General features: G+C 37.5%; 1 protein-coding gene across 2 annotated transcripts in view; it reads right to left on the reverse strand.

Moving 5' to 3' along the window:
• Positions 1–5,893, reverse strand: part of ZNF644 (zinc finger protein 644) — a 30,668-nt gene extending 24,775 nt beyond the window's left edge. For both annotated transcript variants that reach the window (XM_009877153.1, XM_009877145.1), the window contains exon 1: positions 5,842–5,893. The gene's annotated coding sequence lies outside the window, so the exon portion shown is untranslated. The remainder of the gene's footprint in view (positions 1–5,841) is intronic.
• Positions 5,894–16,737: the final 10,844 nt, after the last annotated feature.

Raw genomic sequence — 16,737 nt, forward strand, 5'->3', positions numbered from 1 at the left:
ACAAGTGAAAGGCAACAACTATGAGTAAGGGCACTAACTTTTACTAGCTTTGTTGATAGAAAAATCTACTGGGAAATATTTACAAAAAAATTATATCAACAAATAAAAAAAGTGCAAGAGCAGAGAACATCTCAGAAAGCAAAGCAGCAGCTCTGGCACTCCTCTATTTAATTGCAAAAGACAACATTACGAGGAGTACTACCATGAATCAAACTGTATGTTCTATAATTACTTGAAATACACTACTCAATTGAAATAAAATGCTAGAAGTAAATGCTAAAATAATTCAACTGGGGAACATTAAATACATCTTCTGAGAATACTATTAATACAAGAAATACTCTTAAATTACATATTAGACATGATAGCTAGATTTTCCATAGAGATATAAAAATGCAAGTTCTTCCAGTAGGTTAAATAAAAAGTATTTTCATTTCTAAAACACATTACTAACTTTCTGAAAATTTAAAACAAATCTATTGCCCCCTTAACCTATAGTCCTTCAAAATCCAAATTAATCTGCTCAGAAACAAGCCCTTTTGAAGCCAGGTACTGCCACCAAGTGGTGGTGAAGTTCTCTATGTATCTAATTCCCTCCGTGCAGAGCGCACACTACTGAAACCGTTTCCCCAGCCAACAAATATGAGCAATGGTGTACTCACACAGAGATATTAAAAATTAATCAAAGCAGAGCCGACAAAGTTTTCATATCAAAATCTAAAAGTGACTTTCAATTTAAACCAAAGGTTTTTCCTACAATTAGGTCTTTTTGTTCAGACACCTTTTGCAAGCAGTTGGATAAAGAACCCTTTCTTCAAATACAAATCCAATATATATCAACCAATTGACTCTAATAATTAGCCATTTTCCATAACTCTATACAAATTCCCAATTATTAGAACCACATGGCCACGGAAGTCTTATTTTCACCAGAATCCCAAATATCAGTAAGGGAAAGGTGAATTCAGTAACTAAAGCACAGTATAAACATCCAACTTGTTATTTGGTTAAGTCTTTTTAACGTACTTAAGTTACTGTGCAAAGATCACAAACAGATTGAGAAGGATTTTTAGAAGTCGGGTACATTTGATATTTTTACAGGAATATTTCTCAAGTTCATTAAACTGAATCATTAATTACCTGCATAAACTAGTCTTGAAGTGTCAGTCCTACAGATCACAATGAAAATTTGCATGATATGACAACATGGTGCTGTAGTACACGATTCACAGTACAATTTTCTTAACAATAGGGCTGGACTGGATGATCTTTTTGAGGTCCCTTCCAGCCCCTAACATTCTGTGATTCTGTGATTAGTTTAACCCAATTTTATCAAGACATATTTTTGGACACAACACATCTTTCAACTTTGGAAAAAATCTGACCTTATTTCCTATTTTATTAAATAAAACTTGGAATTCTTTTTACGTAGCATCTAGCAATGTCTCAGGCTTTTTGATTTTTTGGCTGATAACCATATGCTGTACGTATTTTCAAAGTATCACAAGTTTTAAGATTGTCTCTCCTGCTAATGTAAGGACACCTAACTCCTGAAGAATGTTATCTTTCCCAGTTATAAAAATTCACCTGAAATGAATGCTGCTTCTACTTATTTAATTTAGAACCTTAGTACATAACAAACTGCATCAGTGATACTCACCCTTACCAGCAAACTGGCTCTCATCATCTCAATATTGTTTTAGTGATCAAGGGTTAAAAAACTACGAAGGCTGTAAGTAACAGTGCCAAGTAGAAAAACAGGTAGAAAAAGACATCTTGTACCTTTTTAGATTAAGAACAAAAAACATCTGTCAACTTGGAGATAGTTATCATCCTTATTAAGGAACATACAAAATAAGAGTTTTTAAAAGACCCAAAGCTACATAATGATCAGATGAACAGACTAAATCAAGAAAAGATAAGGTCACTCCCCTAGTAATTAGTTGGTTTGTTTGGGTTTTTTGTTCCGCTTTGTTTTTTAAAAAAGTCATCACCACAAGTGATTTATTGGCAGGATACTCAACTTCACGTTATCAGGATAATATGAACAAGATGAAAATTGTATGAAATTCCTGTCTGAGCCAAAGAAGCACAAATCCCACATCCTCAAACTCATCGTGTGTGGAGTTTTGTATAAGCTACCCATCTGCAACATCTGTGTGCTATTACTCATGTATTACAACCTATACTTCTAGGTAAAGCAATACTAAATACATTAAAGAGTTTTTGGAAGCAAGTCTATTTTTTCCCAATATCTCAAATGTTTAAAATCTGACTTCACTCCATACACTCTATACAGGGAAATTCAGCACAGGCATCAACCTTCTGTCGCCTTTTCTGTTACATAGAACTGAGACCCCATTATACCACTGTTAATGCATTGAGACCAAGATGATTCTTTCCTAACGTTTTCCCTATATTTAAAACAAGATTGGTTCTCCTAGGGAGCTCAGAAGATGCAGTCTGGAAGTAAGAAAATCTAGGAACAAAGACTATGGCTACCCCTGTTTGTAAATAATATCTTAGAGCTGTGTGTTTTTAACTGGCAGTAAGGTTTTTTATTTCCAAAAGTCAGAATATCATACTTTTTACATTTGCATGAGGAAAATAAATTATTTTAAATTAGAAGACACAAACACCAAATCCTTTTACTCAAAGAAAACCTGCATGGAAAACACACTATCAAGAGCCACTAGGAAATGCAGTCTGGTAAAGAGTACAAGAAAAATGTTTGAACAAATCACTAAATCAAAATTTCAGCTATTGCTTTAAATGATATAAGCTTAAACAAAAGGACAAGTGTGCACTGAGTTGTGGAAATTAAGTTTGTTCTACCGAAGTCTACAAGATGCTGTAGTCACTACACTCATGAGTGGAGACAGAAGACAGGCAGCTGGGAAATTCAAGTTGTTCTTTAACTCTTTCAGTCATCCCTGCTGCCCTTCTCTGAACCTTCTTCAGCTCTGCTATGTCATTTTTCAGTCACGGGACTGGACTGGTACTCAAACAGCAACACACATCGCAATGCAATGCATCTACAGTACATCACAGATTTGTATAACCAGATAGGAGTTTTGGGTTGTTCTGGTTTTTGTTTTCTTCCCTGATAATGCATAATATTTTCATTGATCTACTGATTATTCAGCTGTCATTTTTCACAGAACTGTCAGAACCTCAAGATCTCCTCCAAGCAATAACAATACTTATCAAATGTCATTACACTGTTTCCAAGTATTCTGTTACACGTTTTTCTGTTCTTTTGGTGTGTGTGTAAGAGTACAGGCTTTCTCGTCTGAGACCAGCTTTTTTCTATTATGCACAGCTAACCACTATTAAGATGGAAGGTCTCTGGAGTTCCATTCAAAGATCTCACGCCTACAGAACACAGTTATTTAGACTTCTCAAGGAATTTTCTATATTTAAACCAGTAATGAGATCACACATAAATTCAGAAGAGACAGAACATAAACTGAAAACATTAAGTACTGAAAGCATTAGAAGGTACAGGGAATGATCTAAATTTTCCCGCACATTCAGCTCCACTTCCTAGCTGTGATTCTTATTTTACACTCATCTTCAGATCAAGAAAATACTTCCTTTTGCAGAGTTATGTTTTTTCCTTCTCTCTAAGCTGCACATTCTAGACACCTGCAAAGTCAGGCTAAGGCAGTAAACATTTGTCTATCCCTAAGTACATGCACACCAGAACAGTATTGCTCTTAATTGCTCATAGTTCAGAAGATAATTCATAATCCAAGTTCTGAAACAGCTATACATTTTACAAACGAACAACAGCGCACAGAAAACTTATTTTAAATTCTTCATGAAGTGTCCTGCTATAATCAGTATTCTAAAGTTGACAGCAGTAGCTCTAAAAAAAGCGTTCGCAGAACAGAAGTAACAAAGCAGGTCACGTCTATTTTAAAATGCACATACTACATTTTTAAAGCTATTTTATGTATTAATGGGAGATTAGAAATTAAGAACAAGTTCATCTGAACAAATGGGATTTCCCTCCCACCTCTTCAAACAAACAAGTCACAGCAAGCAGTTGTGTTCCGAGATGCCATATTTGTCAAACGGCAAGCAGGAAACTCGAGAAGCCAGGTTTTGCTTGTTTGGGAAGTCTGAGTCCATCCTGCCCTGTCTCCACAGCAGAGAATTTACTGAGCTGTGAGGCCTTACCGAAAGATACTCTTGAAAGACTTGAGCTAAAACAGATAAAAGCAGGTAAACTGAGGAAGTGTGGTCTGGATGACCAAGTAGTGAGGTGGGTCGCTAATTGGTTGAAGGGAAGAAGTCAGAGAGTTGTAGTCAATGGGGCAAAGTCCAGTTGGTGGCCTGTATCTAGTGGGGTCCCTCAGGGGTCAGTGCTGGGACCAGTGTTTTTCCATATATTTATCAATGACCTGGATGTGGGATTAGAGAGCGTTGTCACCAAGTTTGCTGATGACACAAAACTGGGAGGAGTGGTTGACACACCAGCAGGCTGTGCTGCCATTCAAAGAGACTCCGACAGGCTAGAGGGCTGGACAGGGAGAAATCTTATGAAATTCAACAAGGGCAAGTGTAGAGTTTTGCACCTGTGAAAGAACAACCCCATGTGCCAGCACAGGCTGGGGACTGACCGGCTGGAGAGCAGTGCAGGGGAAAGGGACCTGGGGGTGCCCGTGGACAGCAGGATGACCATGAGCGAGAAATGTGCCCTTGTGGCCAAGAAGGTCAATGGCATCCTGGGGTGTGTTAGAAGGGCAGTAGCTGGTAGGTCGAGAGAGGTTCTCCTGCCCCTCTATTCTGCTCTGGTGAGGCCACATCTGGAATATTGTGTCCAGTTCTGGGCCCCTCAGCTCAAGAGAGACAGGGAACTGCTGGAGTGAGTCCAGCGCAGCCACCGAGATGATGAAGGGAGTGGAACATCTCCCTTATGAGCAAATACGTAAAGGGTGAGTATCAGGAGGACAGATCCAGGCTCTTTTCAGCAACGTCCAATGACAGGACAAGGGGCAATGGGTACAAGCTGGAGCATAGGAGGTTCCACAAAAACATAAGGAAAAACTTTTTCACTGTGAGGGTGACAGAGCACTGGAATGGCCTGCTCAGGGAGGTTGTGGAGTCTCCCTCTCTGGAGACATTCAAAACCTGCCTGGACACGTTCCTGTGTGACCTACTGTAGGTGACCCTGCTCTGGCAGGGGGGCTGGACTAGATGATCTTTTGAGGTCCCTTCCAACCCCTGACATTCTGTGGTTCTGTGAAATTGCTCTTTGCTAAATGTTTCACATAATTTAATGATGAGATTAATTTTACAGTTCAAAGTATTTCTGAAGTAGAATATAAAGTAGCACAAAAAGAAATAAAATCTGAGCTTAGCTAAATTCTTTTTCTCAAAACAAGGGGAGAGAGAGGAGGAAGACAAACATCACAGAATTTTTTTCCTAGACAAACACTTTGCAATTGCAGTAAATCTTCATAAACTCTGTCTTACAAAGAGCTCCCAGAAGGATTCCTAGGACAGGAAAGGGGAAAAAAAGTCCCCCACAACAACAGAATTTCATTATTAAAAGTCTGGAATGCTATTCTGGTAGCTGGTCAAATTTCCCACACAGTTATTAATAGAAGGAGTGCATAATTATCATCATAATCTTAAATATTAGGGGTGTCTGTGTTATGCTCCTATTTTGGTATCACAGAAGTAATACTATATCCATAAACTATGGTAATTAGGACACAAGTTTCAATACAATTTTCACTGACCACTTTTTCTGACTGTTTAACAGTATGGATCCAAGGAGTTTTAAAACAAAAAGAAACGAAAAAAACCACCCACAGAACTTCTACTCACCTTTGTTTGATTTACATTAAGCAGCGAGATTCACTTCCACATTAAAACGAACCTGCAAAATAAAATAAGAACTTACTGTACAGCTGTTTTCTGCTTGTGTTTCAGACTATCAGACAAGACGGGCAAAGCACAAATATAAAAAATCCACAACTACGGAAGTATTAATCAGTTTTGTCTCAGGGTAGAAATATAAAAATTGCAGTAGTCTTCTCTCAAACACATAATTTTCAAGTATAGATGTTGGTACTTTAATCAAAAAATCCACCAAGAAATCATAGAACATATACACACGCTATCAAACTAAGTGGGTAAAACAGGGAAAAAATGCTGGACGGCAGGAAAAGCTCTGCTGCATTTTCTGCTTGGCCCTTCAAAGTCAGCTATCTTAAGTTCTCTAAATGGTGAATGAAGCACAGAAAGGAAATGGTTACAAATGAAAGATTTTTTAAAAAATCTTTTTTAGCAAAAACGATCAATATATCTGAGATTAAGCACTGGAAGGTTTTAAACCCGAGCCTGAATAACTGCTCACCTTTCCTAGGACAAAGTTTTATTATTTTAAGGCTAGCTGGCCCATTTTAAATCATAACTTAGTTTGCCTTCATGAATGCCAATTAATGTCAGATTAAATGCCCTATTTTCAGTTTTGCTCAGGGATCTTTAACAGAACCAACTATACAAGGAAATCCTTTACTTCTTACTTGGAAATACCAGACTCTGCAACATTTGGAAGAGACTCTGAATGTCACTGAAGATGCACAAAACCATGAATAGATTTGGGTATAGCTCTACAGAATCGGGTCTGCTTCTGATGAAGATAGGACAACCAGTATGTGGCTTTACAGAGAAGGTTATCTGTATCTAAACTAACGCATGCATCACTAAAATTAACTCTGAAAGAGATACTCATCCTCAAATACTGCCTAAGTTTCCCTCCCTCAGTTTGTTCATGCATAGCTTTTTGATTCCAAGTTCCCCAGTCAGCCTGTAGCTGTCTGAACCTGTCTAAATTACAAAGATGAATAAGGAAAGATGAACCTTTCAAAAAGCCTAGCTAGGCAATATAAAGCAACAGAAGACAAGTCATCAAGCTCCTTTTCCTAGCCCCAGGATCCTTGCTTAATTATCACATTAAACTGCAGCCTTTAGGTACTACTATTCAAAAGATATGCTAATTTCTCAATTAAGCTCTAAGTAAAATTATTTACTCATTTTTCAGAGTAGTATTCATGCACCTAGAGAAGCAAAAGTGTTACCTTCCAACAGCAGTGGAGCCCTGCTGTACGTTAAAGAAGGTAAATGCAAACCAACAGCTAAAAGCATCCACAAAAAAAATCCTTTCAAATAATGGGAAAGAAGGTCTATGCCGGCTTTACATTTTAAAACACTAAGATCACCACTAAACCAGACATCTCACCAAACCTGAGCACTTGGGCTGGCTGGGCAGTCAATTCCAGTCTAACATTTCTCCCACTGCAAATGATTACTATCTCAGTGACTGCCCTCGGGCAAAACCATCTCAACACTACTGGAGCAATTCTCACATCTTCTAAACACTGCAATTAGCTAAATATTAGCAATAACTGTCCTCAATACAGATTTTATGATTCGTGATTCAAATGAAGATAGAATCTTTGCATCAACAGGACTGAGCTCAGACAACTGTAGATCACTATGGTAATACAGCAGATGTCAACAACCCATTACTCACTGTAATAGCTTTTTCATGGAATAATCCACTCCCTCTGTGGACAAAAGCCAGGAAGACTTGCCCTACTGTGCCTGTCTGGAGGGCATGTACTCCTGTACTCTTTGGAGAAAACAAATGCAAGTACTCTTGGGTGTAAGTATTCTTTGGTTCACAGGGAGCTCACAGACCAGTTCAGGGATAAATTTGGGGTTAGTCTGTATCTACATCTGTCATAGAGGGAAAGAGAAGGGAACAGAGAAGCTGAACCATCATGATATGGATACTGTCCAGCTGTAGGAAAGGTGGCAGAAGATCATCAGCAAGGAACCTGCCGAAGTACCGGCCACTGCCAGTGTTACAAACTTCAAAGGGCCCTGGAAAATTAACTCCCCTTTTTGAGATTTCAAACTCACTGGTGTTCAAAACTCCACCCAACTGGAGACAGTACATGCTGTGGCATGCAAATAGCTTGATGAAGGCAATGCTATCGGCATGAAGACAATAGATTTTAGCCCGAACTACTGATAGCACTGAAACTCTCACTGTTTAAAGCAATCCAACCTAGAGTACTTAAACAACACTCACCTCTGAAAGATCTCTCTGCTTTCAAGGAAGAATCCTCTCCAGCATAAACAATCTAACACCTGCTATTCATTTAAAGGGTGTTGAGATTTGGAATAACTGAGCACCTGAAATTCTTTACCAGCAGATCCGAGAGGTAGTTCTCCAAGACTCCTAAGGGAAAAGCAAAGATTTCAAAGTCTCAAATGCTTTGGCTCAAATTTTCCTGCATTAATTCTCATTATCAGGAAAGGAAGTGAGAATGAAAGCCACTCTTCCTCACCAGGTAATAAAAACAACATCAAAAGGGTCTCAGAAACAGGTAAGAAATGTAGTTTCAGAGCATTCCCCCTGGTGCCTTGCCATTCAAAGAGTGAAAAGAGGCCCACAGGAGGTACAAGGACTGCTGCAAAACGGTTAGGCTTCTGATCACTGATAAGCAGCTGCCTGTTCTGATAAGGCAGGGAACAGAAAGTGGAAGAACACTGCAACTGTTGAGATGGGTAATACTAAAGAAACACAGATAGCCTGAAAGTGCTTAAAATCAGCACAAGTATTCCTCAACAATTGGTAAATGTGAACGGAAGCTGGTTCAGTGCTAGCAATCACCTTGCCCAGTGACAAAACAAAAAAGCAGCATGTGAACTAAACTACTTTTCACGCAACACACCAAAGAGGCTGAAGTAGACACAAGAAGTTCTCCAGTCTGCATGCAATGACAGTCACACCTGGGGGCACTGCTCAGAGACAGAGACTGACACAAAAAGATTCTCAAAAAGCAGTTGTCCGAGGAATAATCTAAAAGGCTGTATATACAGACTGTAAAATAATTGTTACAGATAATCACAACAAACTAGTTAGAAATTGTAATCTTTCTGGCTAGCTAGAGAACAGCTGCAAAAGCTTCCATAATACTGCTTTCTCAAGTAAACAACAGTTTCAGTTGCTACTTCAAAATTCAGGTTTATAAAGAACAGCTTAAGATAATTACTTTCACATCTATAAAGATAATCAGAAAATATTTTTATCCATGAGTCGCATCAAGTTCATAACCATTCACAAGGATATATGTAAAGACAATCCAAGTTCAAATGCAAGCTACTACACAAAAGTTGCTTAATTACTCCTCTTGCCATTAGAGTTGGATCTTACAGCAAGACTACATTTACTTTCATTCACTTTCAATTTATGTTATTAGGGCTTTGTTTTCTATAACGAGACAAGGTGTTGTTACTCTCTGTGACAGCTCTTTCAGGGAAACATGTTACTTTGGATCAACCCATTTACTCTGTGGACATTACAAGGGAAGTCTGGCCCTGCACTGCCTGTCTGGAGGGCATGTACTCCTGTACCCGGTGAACATGCTCTCTGAAGAAAACAAATGCAAGTATTCTTGAATGCAAGTATTCTCTGGTTTACAGGGAGCTCACAGACCACCTGGGGGTAATTCTGGGGTTACTCCAAATCTACATCTGGCCTAGAAGAATAGAAGTAACACTTCCCTCTCTAGGCAAGAAGTCTGAGAAATACTAGAATGCAAAGGTGTACAATGAGTAACAGAATTTGCAGTAATCCTGACAAGAATTTTGGTCTATTAATCTGCTGTTTAACCCTTATTTCCAAACGCATCTGTGATAACTGACATTTCTAACATCTACCTGGGAAAAGACATTTAACCATCTTTAACCACCACCTTCTCCTGGAATGGCTACAAAGAATTTTTTTGGTGCTTTTTTGTTATTGTTGTTTGGGCTTTTTTTTTTTCATTGTTGTGGTTTGTTGTGGTTTGTTTTTTTTTTTAATTAGTTATAATGTAATACAAAACTAACTTTTGCCCCTATAGTTGATTATGGGGGGGAAGGAAGGAAGAGGAAGAAACAAAGGCTAGAATAAACTACATTATACAAACTACTTTTGTTGGTATAAACTGTGGCTAAACAGTCCATTTCACCAGCTTAACAAGCAAAAGGCTTGCAACTATAAATTTCAAGTACTTGCTCAGACTTTAGAATTTGATTAGTTGGTTGAGAGTGACATTTATATTTATTAGGGCACTGCTATCCCAGCATTAAAATCTGCTAAATTCAAAAGTGGAGGGCAGGGCAGGGAGTGGGTAGGAGGGAAAGTAATTTCATCCTAATATCTGATGCAGCTCTGGAAAACATCCATAATCTTACAGAACTCTAATAATCCTAAGAAACAATGTAGGAAGAAACAGTAATCTCTGCTTCCTACTGGCTAAGAAAAGACAAGACAACCAGAAGAAGCTCCAGCTATAACTGTACACACATCTACCAAGGATAAAATTATTTTAGAAGAGGACTGGAAAAGCAAAAATTTAGCTGATAAGTCTCCTAAATCAGTTAATACACTGAAAAGTCCTTAAATACAAGCCTATACTACCCTTTTCCAAACAGTCAGCAATGACCTTGTCTGTACAAAACAGTTTCCTGCTTTCTCTTTGCAGGAGCTTTGATACTCTTTGATTTATATTAAAACTTATAAAAATAACTTAATCTACATTCCATACCCACAAATATCTAGAACTAACATACAGCATAGATTAATTTAAATAATCACTCAAATTTAAAGATGAGTTTTTCTAAAAATCACAAAATTTATTCCCTTTGAGAATTTGTAAAACTTATCTCAATCTATGTTATTCCAACCTTAGTTTAACCAATTGAATTATACATGCCACAAGGCAAAATAACATTCTTCTTACAACAGTTACTGCACAGTGATATTTAAGTGCAGGTACCCTGCTGAAGTCTGAATTATCCAGAAGTCAAATTAAGCAAAAACTTAACACTTCACAACATGAAGCGACAGAATTTAAGTCCTTTTACTGGAGATGCTTCTGACTTCAAAGAAGCTGCAGTGACTGAACAAAAGTGAGCAAGCAAAGGACCTTGAGAAGACGGCCTCCTGCATTTTGAATCTCCTGTTAGATTTTTAGCGTTATTTAAAAAATAGTTCAAAGAAGTTACAGTTCCTCCTTTGTCTGCTCATCACAGTAAAAGCCTCACGCACAGTTCCCAAAGCTGTGGTAGGACTTTCACATGCAAGTACTGAAATCTCTCATTTTTCTACTCAGAGAAAGTTTTCTTTTTGACAACAGCCCGTATGGGACAGTGAAGAACTTCAAGGAAAACCGTGACAACATAGAAAATTCATACAACCGATCATACCTCGAACTGTGAAAGCTGTTTCAGTCCAAACAATATTACAAGTAGATGAACGCAACATTAATACAAGTATCACAGTAGAGAAAACAGTAGTCAGAGAGAGTAGCTTCAATGGAAAGAAAAACCCAAACACAACAAACCAAGAACTTGTGTTTTCACTGTCTTGACTCAAACAACAGATTTAATTATTAGTGAAAAATCTGTATTATGTGAATGAAAGAAACTGCAAAGCCACCAGAGGGAAAAATATTCTAGGTAGACTAGCCAATAATAAATTGGTCAAAAACTTACTCTTCCTCTCCATCACTAAACAGATAAAGTAAGCATTTGAAGATGTACACAGTACACAGTAAGCACACAATAAAGATGGAAAGATGTCTACAGAGAAGCAAAGGGAAACAAACATATTTTACAAGCATACATTATCCAACCAAATATGTAACAATCAATATACAAATGAAAGCATCATAAAAGCACAAAACTGAAGCATCAGCTTAAAGATGTAATTCTGAAAACAGACAGAACTTCAAGGCCTTAAGAAAAAATAGTACTATGTTATTTCTGAAGTTTGCTTATGAATGCAGTTCCTCCCTCAGCTAAGATTAGGTCTAATATTCTAAGTATCGATATTTAATAAATAGGTCTACAGTCCATCAATAGCCAACTAAATTGACTGTCATTATTCACAGTGATAATTACCATAAGCAATAAGCTGCAGAGAAATAATTCATCTTCTTTATTATTTCTCAACCAGTTTAAGGTACAGATCAACATATTAATTGCATAATAAACATCTGGACGTTTTCAGTCACCCTTCAGCCTATTTATCTTGATCACATGAAACAGATCTTGACTTGCTGCATTTATATACACCCTAAAAAGGAAAAGGTTAAAACACAGAATGACATCATGTCTCCACTCCACTCCAAACTACTAACATCACTGTACATAACCTTGGCATCGTCCTTGACATCGAACATTTCTTTCATTATGCTGTCAGCAAAATCCCGTCAATACATTACCTGCCCAGGAACTGCCTCTACCCTCCAGCTACGGAATCACTCTCCTCCAGTCTGAATTACGATACATCCCTTCACCACATCATCACTCAAGTTTTACATACAGCACTCCAGCATACACAGTGACTACACACACTCTGACCATAAGCACTGCATGAACGTACTCCAGAACACAGTTACAGCAGATCTCGCTTACCTCACAGAAACTGATTCTGATTCTTCACAGATTTCTAGTCCCAGTTTGCACAGCCAGTTTCTCAGCTAGCTAAGCAATCAGAAATCCAAAACGGAAAGCTTCTTCACTGAAGTGCTTTTCTAAGGAATTAACAGCCTTCACTCAAAAACAGGCATTTTGTGTCTTTCAAAAAAAGAAAAAAGAACTTTTCGAAACATTTGAGTCAGGATCTTCAATGTGCTCATTTTAAGAGAACAGCCTGTTACATTTCAAGGTTCATCTTTAACATACCAAACTGTACAGTGTGGTGTTAAACATTTGTAGCTGTGTACATTCCTTTCTACAAAACCCATAGAATTTTAAACATACATACGAGGCAAGTCGAAGCATAAGAATAAAAAAAGTTCAGGATAAGGCTGTGTACATCAAATTAGTGCATATCCTTTCGCGTCTCACCAAGCAGCACCATTCTATTGCCCAAATGACTGTCTTCACATACCATGCATTTTCCTACAACCTGAAAGTTGCATTTTATGTATTTGGAATGTATGTCTGTAAATGAGGCAGGATTTCACTGAAATCAGTCAGAAGTCTTTATTACAAGATACTGAATGAAGGTCTGAAATAAGATTATTCAACAGAAATACTATATATGTACATGAAATGTACTTGAAATGCAAGTATCCATACTTAAAACATGGTATTTCTCAAGTCACAGATGACCATATACTTTATTCTTAATTTTTACCAATGACCACTGAATAATCTTTCCTAAGTCCCCTGAATAGAGAATAGTTTATCAGCTCCATCTCTACTGAATGATTACAGTGCCTTTTCAGTCACAAAGTCTGACAGAGAACTTCACCACCCTCCCCCCATCCCCCTCTTCCCCGAAAAAGAACGAACCGAAGAAAAATGGGTTCTGCTAGAGGTATACAGGGCACATATGGGAGTGATGATGAGCAGTCCATAGCTGCCATCAGCTCTGCCCCCTGTGGAATCCTGCCACGCACACAGAAATGCACCAATTAATATTCACACACTCACTGCACTTCTCATTTCCCTTTTCTGATGTAATGCATTACACATATCTGAATTTTTTCAGTGCAGCTCCACTCTTCTCTATTAATAAAAAAAACTGCCAAAAGTTTACTCCACAACACATACACAAACTTATGAAATAAAATACAACACAGATCTCTGAACAGATTCCACTCCAGAATCTGATCCTTATTTATTGATCTTCAAACAGAATTTTGGTTGGCCATATTTTCTTTAAAAGAACTCAAAAGATACAAGTATCTTAAAGAAAAGCTTTGCTGCATAAAAAACCCATCAAACAGATACGGGCCTAATTTCTGAAAGCCAGAATTATGTTACCAGATACCACATACTTTAAGAAATATTATCAAAGCTTTTAAAAAAAAAAATATTACTAGAAGAGATCAACATTCTGTGCTGTTGTTTTGCTTGCCAGCTGTTTTACAAAGGGTATTATGTTTATTAAAACAATTTAAAACCATTAAGCATTTTTGGGCTAGAAAAATAAGTAATTACGTTTTTAAAAATATTTACTGTAAAGTACTTTTTCCAATTAATAGACTGGTTTTCTAAAAGAAGCAGCCTGATGATATCCATTAATATCTAAATGGATTTAAATCTCTGTTTCCATTAAGGATACTTTTACCTAAAAGCAGTACCTTGCACATTTCTAGTAGTAGTTACAGCAGCACATTAATAGTCAAGCCATGTTGTTACTGTAGCAACAATGATTTCTGGTAGCCATTTTCTTTTCAGCTTTAACACTGTTCCACAGCCAACAGTCCTTACTGCAATCTCTGTTTAAACCCAAAGGCGGCAAACTGCTCTGGCTCCAACCACAGACAGCGCCCTGCAGGCTGTCTACTTCAGTGCAATGTACTTACTTCACAGTATTCCCCAAGGCTCAACTCAATTTCAGTTTACACTAATGAAAACACAACAGTACAGCAGTCCAGTCCTACATTTAGGAAACCAGTCTGCAGGACACTGGAAGCTCGGCAACACCACTCCTGATCTGAGCGTGCAGGCTCTAAGAACACAGCCCCAGACAAGATGTCCAGGTGCAGCCTCGCAGCCTTGGTCATCGCACACAGAGCAGCCCTTCTCAGGTCACGGATTACAAAACCAAAATCAGTGCTTTAGCCAAAAGCAATTTCTTAGTAGACTGACATATCTGAACTTTCTGTATTTAGAAAACCATTTTAAGACAAAACTAGCATATGCTTTCTTAAAAACTAAGGTGACAACACCTGAAACACCTTCCTGGTTTTCTAGAGACTACAATGCAGCTTTTCAAAACAGTTGATCCTAAAATCCTACAGCACAAAATTAGTGACACTATTTCCATTTGTTTCTTTTAAAAAAAAATAATCTTCCTTTCTTGTATCATGACAGTTTGAAAGTAACCGACCGTGAATGGGCACTAACAAGTGAAATACGCAACCATCCCTAATAGCAAGGGGAGGAAATAACAAACTTAGTATTTGCACGTAAGTACTCCCCACAAAACAGGATCCCAAGTCCAAATTCAGTTCCTCACAAGTTTGTTCCAGCTGAATGGGTAGCTATGCTGGGATCACGAGCTCTAATGCCTGCTGTTGTCTGTCTAGACAGTGTTTCTGACACTCCCCATAGATCATGGCAGGAAAGGGAATCTCCTGGTTGCATATATAGAAAATACATTTCCTCTGAGGCTATAAAAATGCAAAATGTAGTAAAAAACTTGTAGAGATTTCACACATGCTTAGATTTCCCTAAGTATTTGTAAATCTTTGCTTATAAACTAGTAAATATCTCACATGTAAGGGCTTAAGATGAAGGCAAGTTTATGTTGAACTCTGAGTGGCTGAGATTTTATTTTCATGTTTCTATGACGGAAACCTCCAGCAGAGGACAGAGTAGGCACTTTGGAGTAATATTGTCTTTAAATGCTACTGCTAACTCCCACAGAGCCTGCAAGCTTGTCCGAGGACTAAGCGCTACTACAGTCACTACACTGGATGTTCCAGTATAAAGAAAATAATCATACAAAATAATCACCTTAAAACATAAATTCCAAAATTGTCAAAATAAAACATACATATATTTTATACAATATGATTCAACTACTGTTTATGAGATTTGAAGTGAAGCTACAAAATACTTTGCTTTCTGATTGGGTTCATATGCATGCTATTACTTATAATCTAATAAAGATCACTTTGGGGAGTTACATACACATAACCAATACAAATCCTCTCCGTTTTGCAGGATCCTGTTTTTATATGACAAAGGATTGGTTTTGGTGAAGGAGTAAATTTAGAACATGCTGTCCACACTATCCCTGTAATAGCCATTGCAAATGTTTTTTAAAATAAGTAAAAATCCATTTCTCACTGAGCTACTCAGTGTTCACTCTTGGTCTGGTGGCACTTTAAACTTCCAGCATTGTTCAATACCTACATAAATAGGAAAAACCCCCCTATTTCCTACTTCATATAAGCTATAGCAATGTGACATAATGAAACCAACTAACTACTACTTTTACATCTTTATGTTAGATATCTGCATTATTTTTTTGTTTGCTTGTGCAGATGTCTCCATCATATGATGACTTACAGCAGTGAATGCCCTTCATCTGGCTACATTACTTTAGATATAACATTAAATTAAAACTTTGCATCTTTTTCCATAACACAACACTCTTACATAGAAAAACAATAAAGAACATTTTAATTGTTTGTCTCTATATAAATGTTTATATAGACAGGCACAGGAACACACAGAACTACACAGACACACACAAAACTACAATTATTACAAATATCTCCCCACTCTCCCACTGTAACGCTGGAATTTTTTTTGGCTGTTTTTTACACAAATCCTTAATAGACTGCCTCCTGCACATCACCTTCTCTGATCACCTCTGCTAGAACTTAACTGGATTAAAAAAGGGAAGGCAAATCCCCAAGTTGTTTTTAGTGTCTAAAAGACATTTCTAAAAATGAATTATCATAGTACCTGTATGATATTTTTAGAAATAGCGTGACACTTCAGTTATATAGGAACCTGAATGGTTTCTCCCAAGTATAATTTCTATTTTTGGTTCTCTTCCTTGCACGGAAATACGTTATGCCTGTTAATACACATTACCGGTAAAACTGTGATAAGCAGCAACAGTCTTACAACTGCAGCAGAGAGGTAGATCTGATGAACATTTTTTTCTGGACAAGCTGTTCCTCT

Source organism: Apaloderma vittatum, unplaced genomic scaffold, assembly GCF_000703405.1.
Source record: "Apaloderma vittatum isolate BGI_N311 unplaced genomic scaffold, ASM70340v1 scaffold43270, whole genome shotgun sequence".
Taxonomy (NCBI): Eukaryota; Metazoa; Chordata; class Aves; order Trogoniformes; family Trogonidae; genus Apaloderma; species Apaloderma vittatum.